The sequence below is a fragment of the Cupressus sempervirens genome, chromosome 2 (genome assembly GCF_028749045.1).
Source record: "Cupressus sempervirens isolate cs-2001-9-10 chromosome 2, ASM2874904v1, whole genome shotgun sequence".
In the NCBI taxonomy this organism is placed as follows: Eukaryota; Viridiplantae; Streptophyta; class Pinopsida; order Cupressales; family Cupressaceae; genus Cupressus; species Cupressus sempervirens.
In genome coordinates, this window is record NC_143119.1 from 326,393,729 (window position 1) to 326,416,446 (window position 22,718).

Consider the following 22,718-nt stretch of genomic DNA (forward strand, 5'->3'; position numbering starts at 1 on the left):
TTTGCACAAAGCCCCAATGGGCTAGCAGGCTCATTGGGTTTCGTGTGAGCCCAACATACATGGCTTCATGCAAATCCATGTGGATGTTTCAAGAAAATCCCTTGATTCACAAAAGAACCCCAAAAGAAAAAATTCCCACTTTTTCATCCTCTTCGTTCATGATGAAAAGTGGGAACCAGTAGAATGGTCTGACTTGTATCTTATTTTCTTAGGTAATAAATTATTTTCTTTGGTATTAGGACTACTGGGAAACCATCAACACAATTTCTAAAGCACTTTTGGACATTTGTAGACTTTTTTTTCTCACTTCACCACTTTTTGTCCCACCATGATCTTGCACATACCCCCTTCCTCTAAAGTATTATCATGATTTTTTTACACTCACCAAAGGACTTGACCTCAAAATATTTACGCTTAGGTTTAGAAGAGGTTGTTGGTGTTTGAAAACGTTGAAGGGTTTTCAATTATCCCACTGAGAAATTGACAAGTCTAGGGGCAGCTAACTCCCATTTTCAACATGCCATTCCTGACAACAGGCCAACTATAAGGCATGACCCTTCTTCTTCTTCAGGCTCTGCAAAACCTAGGCGGGTAAACCTATAGATTCTTTATATGGTACTAGTTGTCAAAGCATACACTAAATCTAACACGAAGCAGATAAAAACCCTTATTTATCCCAATAACTCATGAAATGACACAGATCTACGGTAGCTAAATGCAAATCTAAGAATCTCATAAGCTGAGTGAGGGCATTCTATTATAGCTCTTCAACATGAAAGGGGAAAAGCGTTTGATTATTGATGTTGAGTTTCAACAAATCCTCAAATATGCAGAAGTATAACAAGTGATCCTATAACTGATCAGTGCCTAATCCATTGGGCAATCCCATGAATTCAAAACATACATCTGTGACATTAGGACATATTTTGTATACCCAGAAATCAGATCTATCTAACCACCTTGTGATTCAGACATCAGTGTTCATTCAGGTCTCATTCTCACAAAAATATCCTTCTTAAATAACCAGTAACCTTGTTTAAACATATCAAGCATTTACTTGGGCCTTTGGTCCAATAGAAAAATACATCAAACATATGACCTGAAAGGGATGCAAATGGGTTTCAAATCTTTGTTCCAAAACCACATAAGACTTACAGATTGCTGAGACAGGAGACAAGAAATAGAATGAAGCTAGTGAAATTACTGCTCATATGTATTCATCTTCTTTGAAAATATACATTCAGATGCATGAAATCAAAACATGAAACAACCTAACATTTAGAACTATCTGTATTATCTTTACACTTGCTGTTCACATGAGAGAAATATGCTGAAGTATGGTATCACAGTCAAGGAAAAACATCAAAACTGGAACAAAAATATGGTCTTACAGTAATGTGCAAATTTTCTCCGCAGAACTGGAACCTACTGGTTTCTCAGTAACAAAAACTGGAACTTGTACAATGGGAAAGAATGAGAGATATATAGGAAGAAGCAATTTCCCAGATTGAATCTGAACATGACACTTGTCCACTCAAAAAACCTTCTCAGTAGGTCAAAACCATCTTTCTTATCTTTTCCCTCTAACTGAAAATCAAATCCTTTCATTTTGGCTCATAAAATATCTCAAAATGTAATGATGAAAGGATGCAACTAATTTTTGTGCTGAAATGAACTTGGTAAAAGTAACAAATCAGTTATAGTATGATGTTGAGAAGACAAGAAAACAACCTCAAGTTGATCTTCTTCACTCTCAAATTTCAACAAACCTTTAAAACTGTCCTGCAACAAACTCTGATGATTCATGATGATTTCAGCCTATTCTGTTGCAAATTCCATTGATTTCACAAATTGACCTATAGCTCAAATTGGTGAAGACCTGTACATAATATGACTCCAGAAATGGAAAATTCAGCTCTTCTTGGTTTCGACGGTATATTGGAGCGCCCAATTTGGTTAAAAATTGCTCTAGTTATGGCCGTTTGAAAATTTGAGTGTGGTCTATAGCTCCATAGTTTGAACAATATTTTGCAAAAATTTAAACTTTTATATAGTTTAAACTATATAAAGTTTCAAATCTTATTTAAATGAATCGGACGTGAGATTTGAGGAAAAATAATAATAAAATAGTAAAATTTGAAAAGTTTGAAATTTCTCCTCATTTTCTACTCGGGTCAAACTTCCTTTGACCAGCCTGTGACACATGTCAACATGAGATTTGTCCACCTTGCCACTATGTCAGTGACACATGTCATCTTCTTGCTAACTCGCTATGTTATCTTTCATGTATCTTTTTTATAGCGAGTTAATGAGAGCCCTCAGGTCTACAACGTGGCACGATCTGGTGCATCACTAGAGTTTGTTTGCCATGTCACAATCTGCCTCGAATTTCATGCCACATGGCACCTTGTGATTTGTCAAGAACTCCATGTCATCATTAACTCACCTTGCAAGTTGATACTTGTAACTACTCCATTCGCCGTCAAATCTGTAGTTAGGACCCACACTAATTTACTAACTTCTTGCCGGGATTGAAATTTTCTAGCTAGTCGCTATGTCGCTAGGCAAAATTTCTTGGATTTCCTAGCTAGCACCATAGCGACTAGTCAGATTTTTTCTTTTTTGGTGCCTTTCTATTGGCTGATATCATCATGCTCAAACTATGGGTTCATTCAAAATTATATAGTTGACATTCTCCGGCTGGGTCCAACCTTGTGGGTCCCTCCCAGCACTACTTTGCCTTTGAAAAGCGGTGTCTTTGTTAGACACTATAGTATTGTGTCTTCTTGTATTTAAAGTCATAAACATTTGTCACATAACAAATGTGGGATAACCCACTGAAACCCTGCTCCACTGCATTTTAAACCATGTGGATTTCTCCTATTATTATGCTGTCCTCCAAGGTCAGCCTCTGCTTTAACTGCGATTCCTTGCTAGTTGGAGCTCTGCTTCTTATATGCTGACTGCAGCTTGGGTGAGTTGTCTTTATTTAGGCAACTGCTACTCTCCTTTATACATGGAACGCTGGCTATTGGTTTAATTTCATTACTAATTGAGCATCATCTTGCTAACTTTATGCTTTAACTGCAGTTCCTTCATTTAAGTGCAGGGTGTTCTTTTGGTTGCCTACCATGTTGGATGGCATCCTCCACTGCAAAAACATGGACCTCCCCTGCTGCAAGTCATAGCTTGCCCTGTTCCTGCCGTTTCCTTGACTAGCACTGACTCCTACATATGACGTGGATTCTTTTTTATTGCTGTGGAAAATTCAGTGGGAAATCTGTCCCACCTGCACGAGACATCCCTCCATGCGTAGATCTTCATATCTATCTCGCTCATGCCCCCTTTTCAGAAGGCGTGGGACATTTTCACATGTATACTTCAATTGCTGTAACATCTCCCAACGTCTGTTGTGTACGTGGGTTATTTTTTATATGATTCTTTGTAAATCAACGTGAGTCCTCCTCCTCCAAGCCGTGACTATTTGATGTGGGAGAATAGAGTCTGACTTCCTTTGTTGGTGTGGAGTACTACAGTTTTGAGCCTCCTCTGTCTTTTAAATGCCTAGTGACTTCAAAGTATTTTAGTTGTTGCTTTTCAAATTGTTTTCAAATGCCTTGAAAGGCTTCATCCTTTCCAACAAGATAGACTACCCTGTGCACATGAAATGAAATTTATTAACGTCTCTTCTTCTTGGCACTTGCAAGACACAGATTTCCTTGTAGTTTGTGGGTACTTTCTGCTATGATTTGGCATGGAACATTCTGCTTGGAGCCGTGAGCTGCTCCCTTCGTGTGGAAAATCTATGCTGCTACCCAAAAACTCCTTTGATGATGCTACATAACACCTCAAACATGAGTTGTCATATACCTCATGATTTTTTACACTAAAATGAATGCTCTTTATTATCCATGCCTTGGATTGTCCTTTTGGGCAATGACATGGATTTTCCACATGGGTCTTGTCTCATGTATGCTCAATTCACCATTGATCATGGTTTTATTATAGAAAAAAGCTAAGCATCTTGAGAATCCACTATCAATGATTTGGGTAACACCATATGACTCGAACATTATGAAAGACAAAATCAATAGCAACAACGGTCACAACCCACATCCAATTGATTTGTCATTAATTTCTTCTTTTTTTTTAACTGTGAGAAAATCTCTTGCCATAGAGCTCAACTTTTTACTTCCATCTTGCCCTTTCCAATCATCATGCCCGATCTCATGCTTTCACATCTTGTAATAATAAAAGTCTTCTCAAGCATATCCACATACCTATTTTACTCCTTTATAAACTTCAATTTTCACAGAACCTCAATCAGTTTGATGAAATCAGTCAGACCCCAAAGTGGGTCTGACTAAAAAAATTTTGTTTACGAACAACTGATTTGGCAAAGTGATTCATTAACATCCTCGAACTGATTGGAATCCAATTTGATGACTGAATCATCACTAAAAACTTATTATAATTATTTTCGCTTCACTGTGAAATCACTATCAGGAGGCCTATTGCTTCCCTTTAAAAATTGATTCAAACATCTGATAGAGACCCGAAACTCTAGATATATCATTTCTCTGACATGTGCAGCAGGCCTGCAAGATCTTGTTGCATGATGACATCGAGGTCAAAAGATATCGATCTTCGAACATGCCTAGTTAAAATCACGTGTAGATAAACATGTTAAAATGCAAGAAATTGCGTTCGGTTTCGGCCTTGAAAACTAGGAAAATAGGCACTTGAGATTCTAGAAATTAAGGCACTGGTACATTGTCATGAGGAGAAAAAAATTCTGTGATTTGGGCTCTTGAAAAATGACGAGGCGTATTTGGAAAAGGTCTGAAGCTGGCTACTTGGATTAACAGGATAGGAAACACTGACAAGATAACAATTTTTTAAAATGGATTGACCCTGGAAAAGTGTGAAGACGGATTCGCCAAGACATGAAAATTGACACACTTGTAATATTTTTAGGGTAGAATACAAGGGAACAAACCATTTAATACTACCTATCATAGGCACAAAGATATGACATCTCGAACAAGGCTCCCGATGAATTTGCAATTCTGACTACCAGTGAAACTTTAGAAATTGCAAATGGAATCACGTTTAAAAACTGATCAAATGGATTCTTCATAAGCTAAAACCTGGAACACATGAAGTGTCTAACCCCTAGAATATGATGCAAAAGGAATTTTATCATTTGGGTCAACTGGTCAAAATTTATAGTCTGTCAAAGAGGGCTTCCCAGAATTATGAACATTTTGCAAATGTGTGAAAACAGTAATTGACCAACTTTGAGGGATTCAAAACCTAATCAAACGAACTCAAAACAACTCAAAATCTGAAACATAAGTTCTCAGGTATGGACATTAGATACTCTCAAAGCGATGAGTCCTAAAACATTTCTAGGTATGAGATATTCATTTTCAAACACAGTCTCCTGTCACTATTTGACACTTAGGTGAAAATCCAAATTTGGAACTAGCTCAAAACAAGACTTTGCCAAATAACTCAGAATGACAATTGATCTTCATGGAACACATAAACAGGCTAAATGGAGGGTGTTAGAAACATTAAGCATCTTAGGGGCCTCATAGGTATAGTCGGTACACATGCAATTATGGACATTCATAGGGCTTGATTTGACTCAAAATTTGAAATGGGGCTAAAAATGAAGCATGCAATTTTTTGTCCCAATAGTGGCTCTGTCTGGGGATGCATGTCCGTTGTGGGCATGGCCAGAATTCAGGTCTCTGGGAGAAGCAGACCACACACCTGAACAACAAAACTTCCTCTCGAACAAGTTTATTGAAAACAAGGAAACTACTCTAACTATGTACAAGCGATGGGCCCGGGCCACCAAAAGTTTCAGAACTTCTTACCTCTGTCATAAACCTAATTATCATTTACATCTCCCTAAGGTAAACTAAAACTTTCTTTCCCATCAATTCCACCAATTAGATTAGCACTTTGAAGCAAAACACTCGACAAAATTGAATTCACACTTTCATTCTCATAATGCATATATCAAAATTACCCTTTACTTCATGCTCATTATGAGAGAACAAATTAGCATGCTCATAATTATACAAACTAGTTTTAGAATCAAAATCCAACAATGATTCATGCACGCTGATCGGAAACACAAAGACTTCATATTCTACATCATTCACCAAGTTGCATGTATTAAAGGCTTGTAACTCACCTTGTGCCTCCGGCTTCAAAAAATACAATGGATCTGAATCAACTTCATGTATCATGTCATCACATACTGAATCCGATCTGAAACTTACTAAAAAATTATCACCATAGTCTTCAAACAAAGGTTCATCAGACATATGAAAAAAATCTTCATTAAAATTTTCATCAGCAAGAACTCTACTGGCATCAATATTCTTATCAAATAAATTGCTAGAGATACCTATGAATGTGTCAAACTCATTAGCATAAGACTCACCAACCTGTAGAGATGATTTAACTATAGATTCATGTGTACCATTGTCAGTATTCACTTTATTGCATGAATCATCAAATCTCATCTCAAGTAACTGCAGATTACTGTCATATACTCCATTTGGATCAGATAAAAAACCAACTGATCTCTCATCATCATTAGTAACATTAATCATAGGAATTTCTTCATTAAATGTTAACTCAAAATCAAAAGATATCAACAACCTCTTGTTATCATCTCTATAACATAGATCTAATTTAACATCACTCATGACAGTAGTAAATACATCTCTACTGGTCTTCATTTCTTCAAACAAATCTTAATGCTCATGTTGAAAGTCTTCAAAAGAATAACAATGTTGATATGTAGGAGAACAAACATAGGGGTATACATCATACCTTACATCATCCTTACAAGATGCAGGCACTAATAAAGGCAAAGTTGAATCACACATTGACATATACCTTTCAAACTCATGTTGCAACAAGGCTGAGACCTCATTTGTATTCAGCAAATCTCTTTCACAAACTTCTTCATCTTGATTGCAATTATTTCTCAGATAATCTGAAGAACTTATAACAGTGACAACATTAGTCATACAATCTGAACAATTAGTAGTACTTTCACAATATATATCCTCTTCCCTACACCACATCTAGACATTAGATGCTTCACTACATTCAACTTCATTGCAGGAAGATATTTCAAGACTACTGTTATAACTCTTTTCATTCTCAAACATATTGTCATAGGACTCATCACTTTCACTATGACTATCAACATTTTCAATTTCAACAATATAGTAACCATTCTTTTCTAAATAGCCTTCACATTCTCTAAAAATTCTCTCAAAGTATTTGATCTTTTCAAATCTTGCTTTTGATGTTCAATGTACTGAATCAGGCATGAAGACTAATAAAAACACAAAAGCCCATGATAATTCATTGGGTCTTGCTGAAATGGGAAGCTCTAAGATTTCCAACTTGAATTGCATCTAAGTCATCTACACTTCCCACATTCTTTCGGATAGAAGAAATGACTTGACTATGAAGCTTTCCATACAACAGAAACAAATTTTCATGTACCTCTTCATAGCTTGACAGAGTATCATCAGATCTACAATCTGAATCCATTTTGAGAATGAAATTTCTACCTCTTTATCCTAGTGCTAAAAACCACTGAATAGAGGCAACCCTTTAAACACTTGACTTCCATGAAAAGAAACATGAAAATCAAAATACCTTAAGTGCTGATGTTGAACTTCGATCTGCTGATTTGGCAAAGGTGCAAGACTAAAATCCTTTACACCACTGGTCAAAACTTTGTAGAGCCGTCACCTCTTTGCAAGAGGAGTATAACAATCACTGCTGTGATTCACTTTTACATTTCAATTTCTTTATAACAACAGATTTCAAATAGCACTTTAAAACTTATCAAGAATTTAGAATTCCTTTCCAAGAAACTATCAACACTCTCAGATCTGCCCATACAACTGAAAGTCCTTCAAAATTTTGTAATGAAATCAATTAGGAACAATTGGTATAGATATTTGAGAGTCGCCACTCACACTTTGTGAGAAATAAAACGTAATTAGTCACTTGACAAATCTAAACCAGACCTTCAATGTAGGAAAAACTTGCAAATCACTAATACCTTGAAAAGAAAATATACTTTATAAATCAATTCTTGACTCTGGACTTTCTCAACAACACTTGCAAACTGAACTGATTGAAGATAGACCTATAACAGTCATATCACACAATTTGCATCTAGTTTTACAACATACTATTGTCCATGAATAAAGCTCAATTGGGGTGCATGATATTTGAGTAAGAGACCTCGAAAACACATCAGATAACCTACTACTGCAAAATTTTTTATGCACTTCTTCTGCTGTATTGAATCTCCTTCAAATTCTCAAGGTTTGTCTACCATTCAGATTCAATACAAGTCCCCAGCAGAGTTGCCATTTTGTTGGTGTTTGAAAATGCTGAAGGGTTTTCAATTATCCCACTGAGGAATTGACAAGTCTAAGGGAAGCTAACTCCCATTTTCAACATGCCATTCCTGACAAAAGGCCAACTATAAGGCATGACCCTTCTTCTTCTTCAGGCTCTGCAAAACCTAGGTGGGTAAACCTATAGATTCTTTATATGGTACCAGTTGTCAAAGCATACACTAAATCTAACACAAAGCAGATAAAAACCCTTATTTCTCCTAATAACTCATGAAATGACATAGATCTACGGTAGCTAAATGCAAATCTAGGAATCTTATAAGTTGAGTGAGGGCATTCCATTATAGCTCTTCAACATGAAAGGGGAAAAAAATTTGATTATTGATATTGAGTTTCAAAAAATACTCAAATATGCAGAAGTATAACAAGTGATCCTATAACTGATCAGTACCTAATCCATTGGGCAATCCCATGAATTCAAAACATACATCTGTAACATCAGGACATATTTTGTATGCCCAAAAATTAGATCTATCTAACCACCTTGTGATTCAGACATCAGTGTTCATTCAGGTCTCATTCTCACAAAAATATCCTTCTCAAATAACTAGTAACCTTGTTTAAACATATTAAGCATTTACTTGGGCCTTTGGTCCAACAGTAAAATACATCAAACATACGACCTGAAAGGGATGCAAATGGGTTTCAAATCTTTGTTCCAAAACCACATAAGACTTACAGATTGCTGAGACAAGAGATAAGAAACAAAATGAAGCTAGTGAAAATACTGCTCATATGTATTCATCTTCTTTGAAAATATACATTCAGATGCATGAAATCAAAACATGAAACAACCTAACATCTCAGAACTATCTGTATTATCTTTACACTTGCTATTCACATGAGAGAAATATGTTGAAGTATGGTATCACAGTCAAGGAAAAACATCAAAATTGGAACAAAAATATGGTCTCACAGTAATGTGCAAATTTTCTTCCCAGAACTGGAACCTACTAGTTTCTCAGTAACAAAAACTGGAACCTGTACAATGAGAAAGAATGAGAGATATATAGGAAGAAGCAATTTCCCAGATTGAATTTGAACATGACACTTGTCCACTCAAAAAACCTTCTCAGCAGCTTAAAACCATCTTTCTTATCTTTTCCCTCTAACTGAAAATCAAATCCTTTCATTTTGGCTCATAAAATATCTCAAAATGTAATGATGAAAGGATGGAATTGATCTTTGTGCTGAAATGAACTTGGTAAAAGTAACAAATCAGTTATAGTATGATCTTGAGAAGACAAGAAAACAACCTCAAGTTGATTTTCTTCAGTCTCAGATTTCAATAGACCTTTAAAACTGTCCTGCAACAAACTCTGATGATTCATGATGATTTCAGCCTGTTTTGTTGCAAATTCCCTTGATTTCACAAATTGACCTATAGCTCAAATTGGTGAAGACCTGTACATAATCTGACTCCAAAAATGGAAAATTCAGCTCTTCTTAGTTTCAACAGTATATTCGAGCGCCCAATTTGGTTAAAAATTGCTCTAGTTATGGCCGTTTGAAAATCTGAGTGTGGTTCATAGCTCCATAGTTTGAACAATATTTTGCAAAAATTTAAACTTTTATATAGTTTAAACTATATAAAGTTTCAAATCTTATTTAAATGAACCTGACCTGAGATTTGAGGAAAAACAATAATAAAATATTAAAATTTGAAAAGTTTGAAATTTCTCCTCATTTTCTACTTGGGTCAAACTTCCTTTGACCAGCCTGTGACATGTGTCAACATGAGATTCGTCCACCTTGCCACTATGTCAGTGACACGTGTCATCTTCTCGCTAAATCGCTATGTTATCTTTCATGCATCTTTTTTATAGCGAGTTAATGAGAGCCCTCAGATCTACCACATGGCACAATCTGGTGCATCACTAGAATTTGTTTGCCACGTCACAATCTGCCTCGAATTTTATGCCACATGGCACCTTGTGTTTTGTCAAGAACTCTATGTCATCATTAACTCACCTTGCAAGTTGACACTTGTCACTACTCCATTCACCGTCAGATCTGTAGTTAGGACCCACACTAATTTACTAACTTCTTGCCGGGTTTAAAATTTTTTGGCTAGTTGCTATGTCGCTAGCCAGAATTTCTTGGATTTCCTTGCTAGGGCCATAGCGACTAGCCAAATTTTTTCTTTTTGGGCGCCTTTCTATTGGCTGATGTCATCATGCTTGAACTACGGGTTCATTCAAAATTATACGATTGACATTCTCCGGCTGGGTCCAACCTTGTGGGTCCCTCCTAGCACTACTTTGCTTTTGAAAAGCGGTGTCTTTGTTAGACACTATAGTATTGTGTCTTCTTGTATTTAAAGGCATAAGCATTTGTCACATAACAAATGTGGGATAACCCACTGAAACCCTGGTCCAATGCATTTTAAACCATGCGGATTTCTCTTGTTATTATGCTGCCCTCCAAGGTCAGCCTCTGCTTTAACTGTGGTTCCTTGCTAGTTGGAGCTCTGCTTCTTACATGCTGACTGTGGCTTTGGTGAGTTGTCTTTATTTAGGTGACTGCTACTCTCCTTTATACGTGGAATGCTGGCTGTTGGTTTAATTTCATTGCTAATTGAGGATCATCTTGCTAACTTTATGCTTTAATTGTGGTTCCTTCATTTCAGCGTAGGGTGTTCTTTTGGTTGCCTGCCATGTTGGATGGTGTCCTCCACTGCAAAAACATGGACCTCACCTACTGCAAGTCATAGCTTGCCCTGCTCCTGCCACTTCCTTGACTAATGCTGACTCCTACATATGACATGGATTCTCTTTTATTGCTGTGCCCCACCTGCACGAGACATCCCTCCATGCATAGATCTTAGTATCTATCTCTCTCATGCCCCCTTTTTAGAAGGCGTGGGACATTTTCACATGTATGCTTCAATTGCTGTAACATCTCCCAACGTCTGCTGTGTACCTGGGTTATTTTTTATATAATTCTTTGTAAATAATTGTGAGTCCTCCTCCTCCAAGCCGTGACTATTTGATGTGGGAGAATAGAGTCTGACTTCCTCTATTGGTGTGGAGTACTACAGTTTTGAGCCTCCCCTGTCTTTTAAATGCCCAGTGAATTCAAAGTATTTTAGTTGTTTCTTTTTAAATTGTTTTCAAATGCCTTGAAAGGTTTCATCCTTTCCAACAACATAGACTACCCTGTGCACATGAAATGAAATTTATTAATGTCTCTTCTTCTTGGCACTTGCAAGATGCAAATTTCCTTGTAGTTTGTGGGTACTTTCCACTATGATTTGGCATGGAACATTCTGCTTGGAGCCGTGAGCTGCTCCCTTCATGTGGAAAATCTATGCTGCTATCCAAAAACACCTTTGATGATGCTACATAACACCTCAAATGTGAGTTGACATATACCTCATGATTTTTTACACTAAAATGAATGCTCTTTATTATCCATGCCTTGGATTGTCCTTTTGGGCAATGACCTGGATTTTCCACATGGGTCTTGCCTCATGTATGCTCAATCCACCATTGATCATGGTTTTATTATAGAAAAAAGCTAGGCATCCCGAGCATCCACTATCAATGATTTGGGTAACACCATATGACTCAAACATTACAAAAGACAAAATCAATAGCAGCAACGGTCACAACCCACACCCAATTGATTTGTCATTAATTTCTTCTTTCTTTTAAATTGTGAGGAAATCTCTTGCCATAGAGCTCAACTTTTTACTTCCATCTTGCTTTTTCCAATAATCATGCCCGGTCTCATGCTTTCACATCTTGAAATAATAAAAGTTTTCTCAAACATATCCACATACCTATTTTACTCCTTTATAAACTTCAATTTGCATAGAACCTCAATCAGTCTGATGAAATCAGTCGGACCCCAAAGTGGGTCTAACTAAAATTTTTTTTTTTTACGAACAACTGATCTGGCAAAGTGATTCATTGACATCCTCGAACTGAATGGAATCCAATTTGATGACTGAATCATCACTAAAAACTTATTATAATTAGTTTCGCGTCACTGTGAAATCAATATCAGGAGGCCTGTTGCCTGCCTTTAAAAACTGATTCAAACATCTGACAGAGACCCGAAACTCTGGATATATCATTTCTCAGACATGTGCAGCAGGCCTGCAAGATCTCGTTGCATGATGAAATTGGGGTCAAAAGATATCGACCTCCGAACATGCCTACTTAAAATCACCTGTAGATAAACATGTCAGAATGCAAGAAATTGCATTCGGTTTTAGCCTTGAAAACAAGGCAAATGGGCACTTGAGATTCTGGAAATTGGGGTACTGGTACATTGTCATGAGGAGAATTTTTTTTTGTGATTTGGGCTCTTGACGAATCACGAGGCATATTTGGTGAAGGTCTGAAGCTGGCTACTTGAATTAACAAGATAGGAAATACTGACAAGATAACAATTTTTTAAAATGGATTGACCCTGGAAAAGTGTGAAGATGGATTCATCAAGACATGAAAATTGACACACTTGTAGTATTTTATGGGTAGAATGCAAGGGAACAAACCATTTGATCCTACCAATCATAGGCACAAAGATATGACATTTTGAACAGGGCTCCCAATCAATCTGCAGTTCTGACTACCAGTGAAACTTTAGAAATTGCATATGGAATCGGGTTTGAAAACTGATCAAATGGATTCGTCATAAGCTCAAACTTGGAACACATGAAGTGTCTGACCCCTAGAATATGATGCAAAAGGAATTTTATCATTTGGGTCAACTGGTCAAAATTTATAGTTTGTCAAAGAGGGCTCCCCAGAATTATGAACATTTTGCAAATGTGTGAAAACAGTAACTAACCAACTTTGAGGGATTCAAAACCTAATCAAACGAACTCAAAATGACTTAAAATATGAAACATAGGTTCTTAGGTATGGACATTAGATACTCTCAGAGCAGTGAGTCCTAAAACATTTCTGGGTATGAGATATTCATTTTCAAACATAACCTCTTGTCACTGTTTGACACTTTGGTGAAAATCCAAATTTGGAACTAGCTCAAAACAAGACTTTGCCAAATAACTCGGAATGACAATTGATCTTCATGGAATGCATAAACAGGCTGAATGGAGGGTTTTAGAAACATTAAACATCTCAGGGCCTCATAGGTACAGTCGGGTACACGTGCAATTATGGGCATTCATAGGGCTTGATTTGAAATGGGGCTAAAAATGAAGCATGCAATTTTTCGTCCCAATAGAGGTCTCCAAAGAATCAACAACTACAATGTTTAAATCCACCTAAGACTCAAAATTGTCTTCCCTATACTTGTCATGCTCTAGGTTATGTTTAGAAGTAAGGAGAGAACTATCCATCTAGGGTCCCAATGGCTTTCCCTAAAAACCCACAAAGGAAAACCTTGTAACCTTGCCATCAAATTTTTGATGATATCATATTGATTATCCCCTTTTTGGTTTAAATCTTGCCTGACCAAGGCCATACTGCCCTTTTTCACTGCCTCCTTTTGAGAAAATCCTAGGATCTTACTCCTTACCCTAGGATTATTTCTTTGGGGGGTTAAAAGACACTATAATAAAAGCATCACTTGTAAAAGCCTTTTGCTCAACCCTCTTTACTTATTTTGGAAAAGTCTTTGCCCAACATCTCATCTTTTTGCAAACAAAGAAAATAAATTGTAATGATTCAAAATCAATCGCTAGTGGTCACTTCCCTAGCTTAAAATTAATGTTTATGGCTGAAGAGAGATTATCAAATTGAAAAATGTTTATGGAAATCATGGCATACACAAGTCTTTTTTTAGTAACCATAATAGGGTCAATAGAAAGGAGATAGCCAAAACAAGAAACCAAACCCTTAAAAACTTCCTCATTTCAAAACTCCAAAGGGAGACCAAAAAGATGGAACAAGAAGGGGGCCAATGTAAAGAAGTTGTCATTCGAGCCCCATTTTGGAGACCATTTATGGAAGGCAACTACCATCTTATCAAACATCCACAAGCTGCCACAAAGAATGTAATCACAATCCTCCTTATTTGAGAAAAAAAAGGATAGGAAACCCTTCGAGAGATAAAAAATCTCAACATGACCTTTAAAATGCCATGGTTTCTTCACGAAGGACCAAATAATCTCAATATAGGGCCTAGCTCCTAGAAATTTACCAATTAGAGTAAAATTCAGAATAGAGATCACTATTGGATACAATTGATTAATTGTGTATTTCCTTTGATGTTACAAAAATGTCATATCATTATCAGTTAGTATATGCCAAGCTCACTTGGGTAGTGAAGATAAATTTTTGTGTCTACCGAGCATTCCTATGGTTGCCTAGTTCAGAAGGCAGTGTCTACCGAGTTCACCCGGGTATCGAACGAAAGTCTGCACAAGATGAGTGTTAACCAAGCTCACTTAGTTAATGAAGGAAATTTGGATGGAATTAGTGTTAACTGAGCTTACTCAGTTGCCAATGGATCTTCATGAGTTGGTAGTGTTAATCGAGCTTCTGTTGGTTAACACACAAAATCATTTATGAGTTAGCGTCTATCGAGATGGGTCAGTTAAGGAAGGATTTTAGATTATTTTGGCATATTAAGGTTAATTGATTTATCTATTGGTTCTAGTTGATTGAGGTAATGAATATTAATTATTCTAAGTTGTATATGTATGCGTGACTATGTGACCTCTGCTAACACACACACTTCAACAAGGTCATTGTATGCGGATTCACCCCGAAATGAATATTGGATTATCCATCCGAAAATCAACCTGCAAAGTGACTTGTTGCCTTCTATCTAAAGTGATTTTGCTTGTTAATATCTTCAGAATCAAGGTGCAGGCAACTAGACCCTCTAAGAACAAAGGATTTGACAATGAAATTAAGCTAAGAATGATTATGCAGATTAATCAAGAATGAAAGATGCAATGTAATCTAAGAACAAATAAAGAAAACTAGATTAAGCATATGCATGATTAAACTAAGAATGAGAATGTATGCAAGAAATGTAAGTAAATGTGAGCATGAATTTCAACAGCAATTCGATAGCAAATCAATTCATCCTCCAAAATGAAGAGATGAGGGTCTCTTAAATAGACTTTCCTGAAATCCATCAACGGTTGAGATCAATTCGGATCAACGGTCAGGATTGAAGATGAGGTTCAGTCATAAAGTGAGATTCTCAAATTAAAGGGAGTTAACATATTTAATTTGAGTAAAATAAAGAGTTAACTATTTTAATTTGAGTAGAAAAAGGAGTTAACTGATTTAACTCATTTTTGATCAATAGTGAACTAGAAATTTCCCTTTTTGAATTGAAGAGAGATTTTGTTGAGATATTTAATTTAATAAAAAGAGATATGCTCTCATAATTACTTTTTCTATTTAATTAAATAATCTTTAATTAATTAGAGACACTTTTCTTATTTGATTAAATAACTTCATTTAATTAATTAGGAATGTCTTCCTATTTAATTAAATAACTTTGTTTAATTAATTAGAAGTAAGTACTTCATTTAATTAATTAATTTCATTTAATTAATTAGAAATAACTTTCCCATTTAATTAAATAATTAAATTTAATTAATCAAGATAGGCGTATTTATTAAATTAAATAAATTTAATTCCATAGTACATTAACCTTAGGATATAATTTAATTTTATTAAAGTATAAATACTTAATAATTAAATTATAATTAAATCAAGTAGGTTTAATGTGACTAATATGAGTATGTACTATAGGAATTAAATAAGAAATATGATGAATACAGATTAGGGTTTTCTGCATCTGACAATTAAGTAAAGTAGCGAATAGCAGAATGAGAATTGCCTATTAGAATAGGACATAGAAATTATCAGAAATAGACCAGAATTGGTATAATGGCAATGAGCCAATTTTGGGGTATTACATTTTGCCCCTCTTTGAATGAATGTGCGAGCAGCACGTTCAATTCAAAGATAATCAGAAAGCATGATGCGAACATGAGATTGGTTCCAAAGGTGATGACACGAAGACCAATTGATAAGCTTTTTAAGGACCATCTCTAGAACAGAGCTTAACCCTAAGGAATCCAAGAAGAGCACTTAAATACCTAAGATCGATAGCATTTAAAAGACTACCTCCAGAACGAAGCGTAATCTTTAAGGATCTAGACAGAACGTATAGATACCTAAAATTGATAAGCATTTAAAAGGTTTCTTCAGAATGAAGTTTGACCTTTATGGATCCAGATAGAACACCTGGATACCCGAGAGTGATAAAGCATTTAGAAGACTATCTCCAGAACAGAGCTTAATCTTCAAGGATCCAGATAGAACACCTAGATACCTAGAATTGAAAGCATTTAGAAGATTATCTCTAGCACGAAGCTTAACCTTCAAGGATCTAGATAGAACACCTAGATACCTGAGATTGATAAAAGATAACAAGGTCCAATCATAAGTCATAGAATCATCCCCAGAACAAGGCTTAATTCTCAGGAGTCAGGGTTTAGACTATCCCAATACCTGTCCATCGAACTCTGAGAAGATTTTTTATAAGATTGATCAGTTGATGAAAAGATAGGATAGATAGCAAAGATGCCAGATAAAAAGGAACAAGATGCTCTGAGTGATTAGATGCCCCAAGTGATAGATGGCAAAGATGCTAGATAAAAGGGAACAAGATGCCCCGAGCATTAAGTTATTCAATGATGTAATCATCCTGCCCCCTCGGGAGCAAAATCAAAAGATGACACACCAGAAATATGATTTGAAGCAGTATATCATATCAGCAGAATCTAGAAGGGATCAGAATGATCTAAAGATTGGGTTGATTTGAAATGATTGCGAAGTCACAAAAACTAAGTTTTACCAAAAGTTGACCAGATTCAGCCATAGTTGACTTAAGTTGAATATTTTCAAAATGAATTTTGAAAATATGGAGAATGTAAAGTTGAAAGGATTCCAAGAATCATAAAGTATCAAAAAGATTTGGGCTGCACAAGCGTTCGATCACGTCGGTCTCCAAAATTTTAAAACGCATTTAAAGGCTCTTAGGTATGTCAGATTTAGAATTTGATCTCAAAAATGGATTCAGAACGGTCCAATTAGCCAAGGGTGCAATTTTTGCGCAAATCCAAGCACTTTGAAAAATTTGGTCAACACCTATATAAGGGCTCGAAGGGTCATTTTTAATTAATTTGTGCTTTTGTCTTGTAGTGATTTTGAGCTTTGATAGAGACATGGTAGTGAACGTGAGATATCATCATTTTGAGCACTCTAGACGACACAGCCGGCCAACAGACTACAGACCATCGGTGAGTCATTGATTTTCCATCTTCATACTTTTATTTTCATGCATTTCTAGGTCATTTATTGCATGTTTTAAGCATGTTTTAGGCTTGCCAATTCTTTCTTCGCGCGATACCGATCTCTTCTCGTGCGAAGATCTTCTTTCTTCGCGCGAAGAAACAGGATGCGCTGTTTCTTCGCGCGCTGTCGGAGAATCTTTGCGTGGGGCAAATTTGGTTTCGCACGAGGATTGGGATTCTTTGTGCGAGGCGATTCGTGTTTCATGCGAGAATCTCTTTTCTCGCGCGGACAACTCTATCTTTGCGCGAGGAGATTTTTTTCGCGCGAAGGCTAGATTCTTCGCATGAAGAAAGAATTATTCCGCATGAAATTGGATGTCTTCACAGGAAATTGAATGTTAATATCCTTAGAATCAAGGTGCAAGCAACCAGACCCTCTAAGAACGAAGGATTTGACAATGAAATTAAGCTAAGAATGAGTATGCAGATTAATCTAGAATGAAAGATGCAATGTAATCTAAGAACAAATAAATAAAACTAGATTAAGCATATGCATGCTTAAACTAAAATGAGATTAAAATAAGAATGAGAATGTATGCAAGAAATGGAAGTAAATGTGAGCATGAATTTTAGCAGCGATTCGATGCAAATTCTCCAAATTCATCCTCCTAAATGAAGAGATGAGGGTCTCTTAAATAGACTTTCCTGGAATCCATCAACGATTGAGATCGATTGGGATCAACGGTCAGGATTGAAGATGAGGTTCAGTCATAAAGGGAGATTCTCAAATTAAAGGGAGTTAACATATTTAATTTGAGTAAAAAAAGGAGTCAACTAATTTAATTTGAGTAGAAAAAGGAGTTAACTGATTTAACTCATTTTTGATCAATAGTGAACTGGAAATTTCCTTTTTTGAACTGAAGAGAGATTTTGTTGAGATATTTAATTTAATAAAATGAGATACGCTCTCATAATTACTTTTTCTATTTAATTAAATAATCTTTAATTAATTAGAGACACTTTTCTTATTTAATTAAATAACTTCATTTAATTAATTAGGAATGACTTCCCATTTAATTAAATAACTTTATTTAATTAATTAGAAGTAAGTACTCCATTTAATTAAATAATTTTGTTTAATTAATTAGAAATACCTTTCTCATTTAATTAAATAATTACATTTAATTAATCAAGATAGGCATATTTATTAAATTAAATAAATTTAATTCCATAGTACATTAGCCATTAGGATATAATTTAATTTTATTAAAGTATAAATACTTAATAATTAAATTAAATATTAATCAATAGGTTTAATGTGACTAATATGAGTAAATACTATAGGAATTAAATAATAAGCATGGTGAATGCAGATTTAGGTTTTCTGCATCTGACAATTAAGTCAAGTAGCGAATAGCAGAATGAGAATTGCCTATTAGAATAGGACTTAAAAATTATTAGAAATAGACCAGAATTGGTATAATGGCAATGAGCCAATTTTGGGGTATTACATTTTGCCCCTCTTTGAATGAATGTGAAAGCAGCACGTTCAATTCAAAGAAAATCAGAAAGCATGATGTGAAGATGAGATTGGTTCCGAAGTTGATGACATGGAGACCAATTGATAAGCTTTTAAGGATTATCTCTAGAACAGAGCTTAATCCTAAGGAATCTAAGTAGAGCACTTAGATACCTAAGATTGATAGCATTTAAAAGACTATCTCCAGAACGAAGCGTAATCTTTAAGGATCTAGACAGAACATCTGGATACCTGAAATTGATAGCATTTAGAAAATTATCTCCAGAATGGAGCTTAACCTTCAAGGATCTAGGTAGAACACCTAGATACCTGAGATTGAAAGCATTTAGAAGATTATCTCCAGAATAGAGCGTAATCTTCAAGGATCTAGATAGAACACCTAGATACCTAAGATTGATAAAAGATAACAAGGTCCCATCATAAGTCATAGAATCATCCCCAGAACGAGGCTTGATCCTCAGGAGTCGGGGTTTAGACTATCCCAATACCTGTCTATCGAACTCTAAGAAAAGTTTTTATAAGGTTGATCAATTGATGAAAAGATAAGATAGATGGCAATGATGCCAGATAGAAGGGAACAGAATGCCCCAAGTGATGAGATGCCCCAAGTGACTAGGACATAAGATGAGAACTAGATGCCCCAAGCAATAAGTATTTAATGATGTTATCATCCTGCCCCCTCGGGAGCAAAATTGAAAGATGACACACCAGAAATATGATGTGATGAGAATGATGAAAGAGATATAGAAGAAATTTGAGATATAGCAAAATATAGAAGAGATCAGAATGATCTAAAGATTGGGTTGATTTGAAATGATTGCAAAGTAGCAAAAAAATCAAGTTTGACCAAAAGTTGACTAGATTCAGTCACAATTGACTTAAGTTGACTATTTCCAAAATGAATTTTGAAAATATGGAGAATGTAAATTTGAAAGGATTCCAAGAATCATAAAATATCAAAAACATTTGGGCTGCACAAGTGTTCGATCACGTCGGTCCCCAAAATAATAAAACATATTTTAAAGGCTCTTAGGTGTGTCAAATTTTGAATTTGATCCTGAAAATGGATCCAGAAGGTCCAATTAGCCAGGGGTGCAATTTTTGCGCAAATCTGAGCACTTTGAAAAATTTGGTCAACACCTATATAAGGGCTCGAAGGGTCATTTTCAATTCATTTGTGCTTTTGTCTTGTAGTGATTTTTAGCTCTGATAGAGACATGGCACTGAACATGAGATATCATTGTTTTGAGCGCTCCACATGACATAGTCGACCAGCAGACTATGAACCACCAGTGAGTCATCAATTTCCCATCTTCGTACTTTTGTTTTCACACATTTCTAGGTCATTTATTGCATGTTTTTAGCATGTTTTAGGCTTGTCAATTCTTTCTTCATGCGAGACCGATCTCTTCTCGCGTGAAGATATTCTTTCTTCGTGCGAAGAAATAGGATGCACTACTTCTTCACACGCAGCCGAAGAATCTTCACGTGGGGCGAATTTGGTATTGCGCGAGGATGGGGATTCTTCGCACGAGGCGATTTGTATTTTGCGTGAGAATCTCTTTTCTCGTGCGAACAACTCTATCTTCACGTGAGGAGATCTTTTTTCATGTGAAGGCTAGATTCTTCGCATGAAGAAAGAATTATTTCGCACAAAATTGGATGTCTTCACGCAAAATTGAATGTTTTCGCGCAAGATTTCACGAATCTCGCACAAAATTCTGTGACAATTTTGTGATTTCACACTTAGAAATTGCACTTTATTTTGTTTTGATGCTTCGATTTGACATGATACTGATCGTTTGTATGTCATTTTTTGTTGTGCGTGTGCAGGAGGTCTTCGAAGATGTTTCATTTAGATCTCATTATCTGCCATATGAAAATTTATTGCGGAGTTTGGATGATGCAGATTGGGCACACATTGCCCGATTTGGTTTGTCTTCACTATGCCAGATTCCAGCCATGATGGTGAATCACGGCTTACTGACTGCTTTGGTAGAGCATTTCCATTCGAAGATGAACACATTTCATTTGTTGATGGGTGAGATGACGATTACCCCAGAGGATATATGGAGGATACTGAGGATCCCATTTCATGGTGCCCGAGTCATCTATGATACAGTGCCTCGATTAGGGACAGAGGCACTTTCCATTTGTATTCGAAAGAGAGCTACCTAGAGGCAGGGCCATTAGCTGGGATGAGTTGATGCATAATTATGGACCCACACATAGGCTGGCATTCATGCTAGGTATATTTTTGAGCTACTTCTTATGTCCAAACAGGGGACAGCATGGGTTGGAGTGTGGATGGGGTGTTATGCTTCGTAGGATGCTGAAGGCACCATAGATCTTTGGATGGGGTCAGTGCATGTTGGCCCACCTTTTCCATGAGATGCATGAGGTCGTCTTCCATGAGAAGAAGACCATGGAAGCAGGAGTCTATGTTCTGTAGATCTGGGCCTGGGAGCATCTCCTTGTATGTAGGCCAATTTTTGAGGATGCTCGAGAGCCTATTGAGCCCTACATATGCAGATATCAAGGGCATATTACCTAGGCCCACTTGGGTAAGACTGAGCATTGGCAAGAACATCTTGATGACCTGGTGTTTGTTATATGGTGACCCTAGAGAGAGACAGAGGACTGGGATGACGCCCCCAGAGAGCTGCCTTGGATGTTTAGTTCTCGACCACTGGTAGGCAGGATGACATCAGTCATAGAGAGATTCGTGATCTCACGAGTGTGGCAGTAGTATGGCCGACGATAGGACATTTTAGCTGAGTACTGTGCCTATGCCAGGGTGCAAAAGGATATTGAGCGGGGATGGCCTCCACGGATGGATCCAAGGTGATCCATGATAGATATCCATAGTTTAGCTGCTGTTCAGTGGGACTACCTGCCAGAGGTAGTAGATGTAGGGATGACGCCTGCATATCAGGCCTTTTTGATGAGCCATCCATTCCCACACTTCACAAATCCATAAGGGATGGCAGGGAAGGTACATGGATAGGGAGAGGTGCCTCAGCAGCAGTAGGCACAGCCACAGATGCCACCACAGGTCCAACACTAGGTACAACAGATACCTATTCCCCCATGTCAGATGGGATCAGACCTAGGTGCTAGGGGCAGTGGGGCAAGACACAGTTGGCAGAGGAGCCAGAGGATAGAGGAGCACGCCCCTCAGTAGGAGGTCCCACAGCAACAGGTGCCTCCATAGCCATAGGTACCTCCACTGTAGTAGGCACCTCCACAGTAGCAGGCACTAGAGATGGTTGATGAGGATATGTCAGATCAGCTGACAGGTGGGGTACAGGATGCGATATGGCAGTACCGAGAGCAGGTTCGTGCAGACTCCCGATAGTTGTGAGAGTTGCAGATTGCATTAGCAGTCAGGGATGCGCAACTGGTAGAGTGACAGCGAGAGATAGATCATCAGAGAGAGCATGCAGAGACTGCAGAGCAG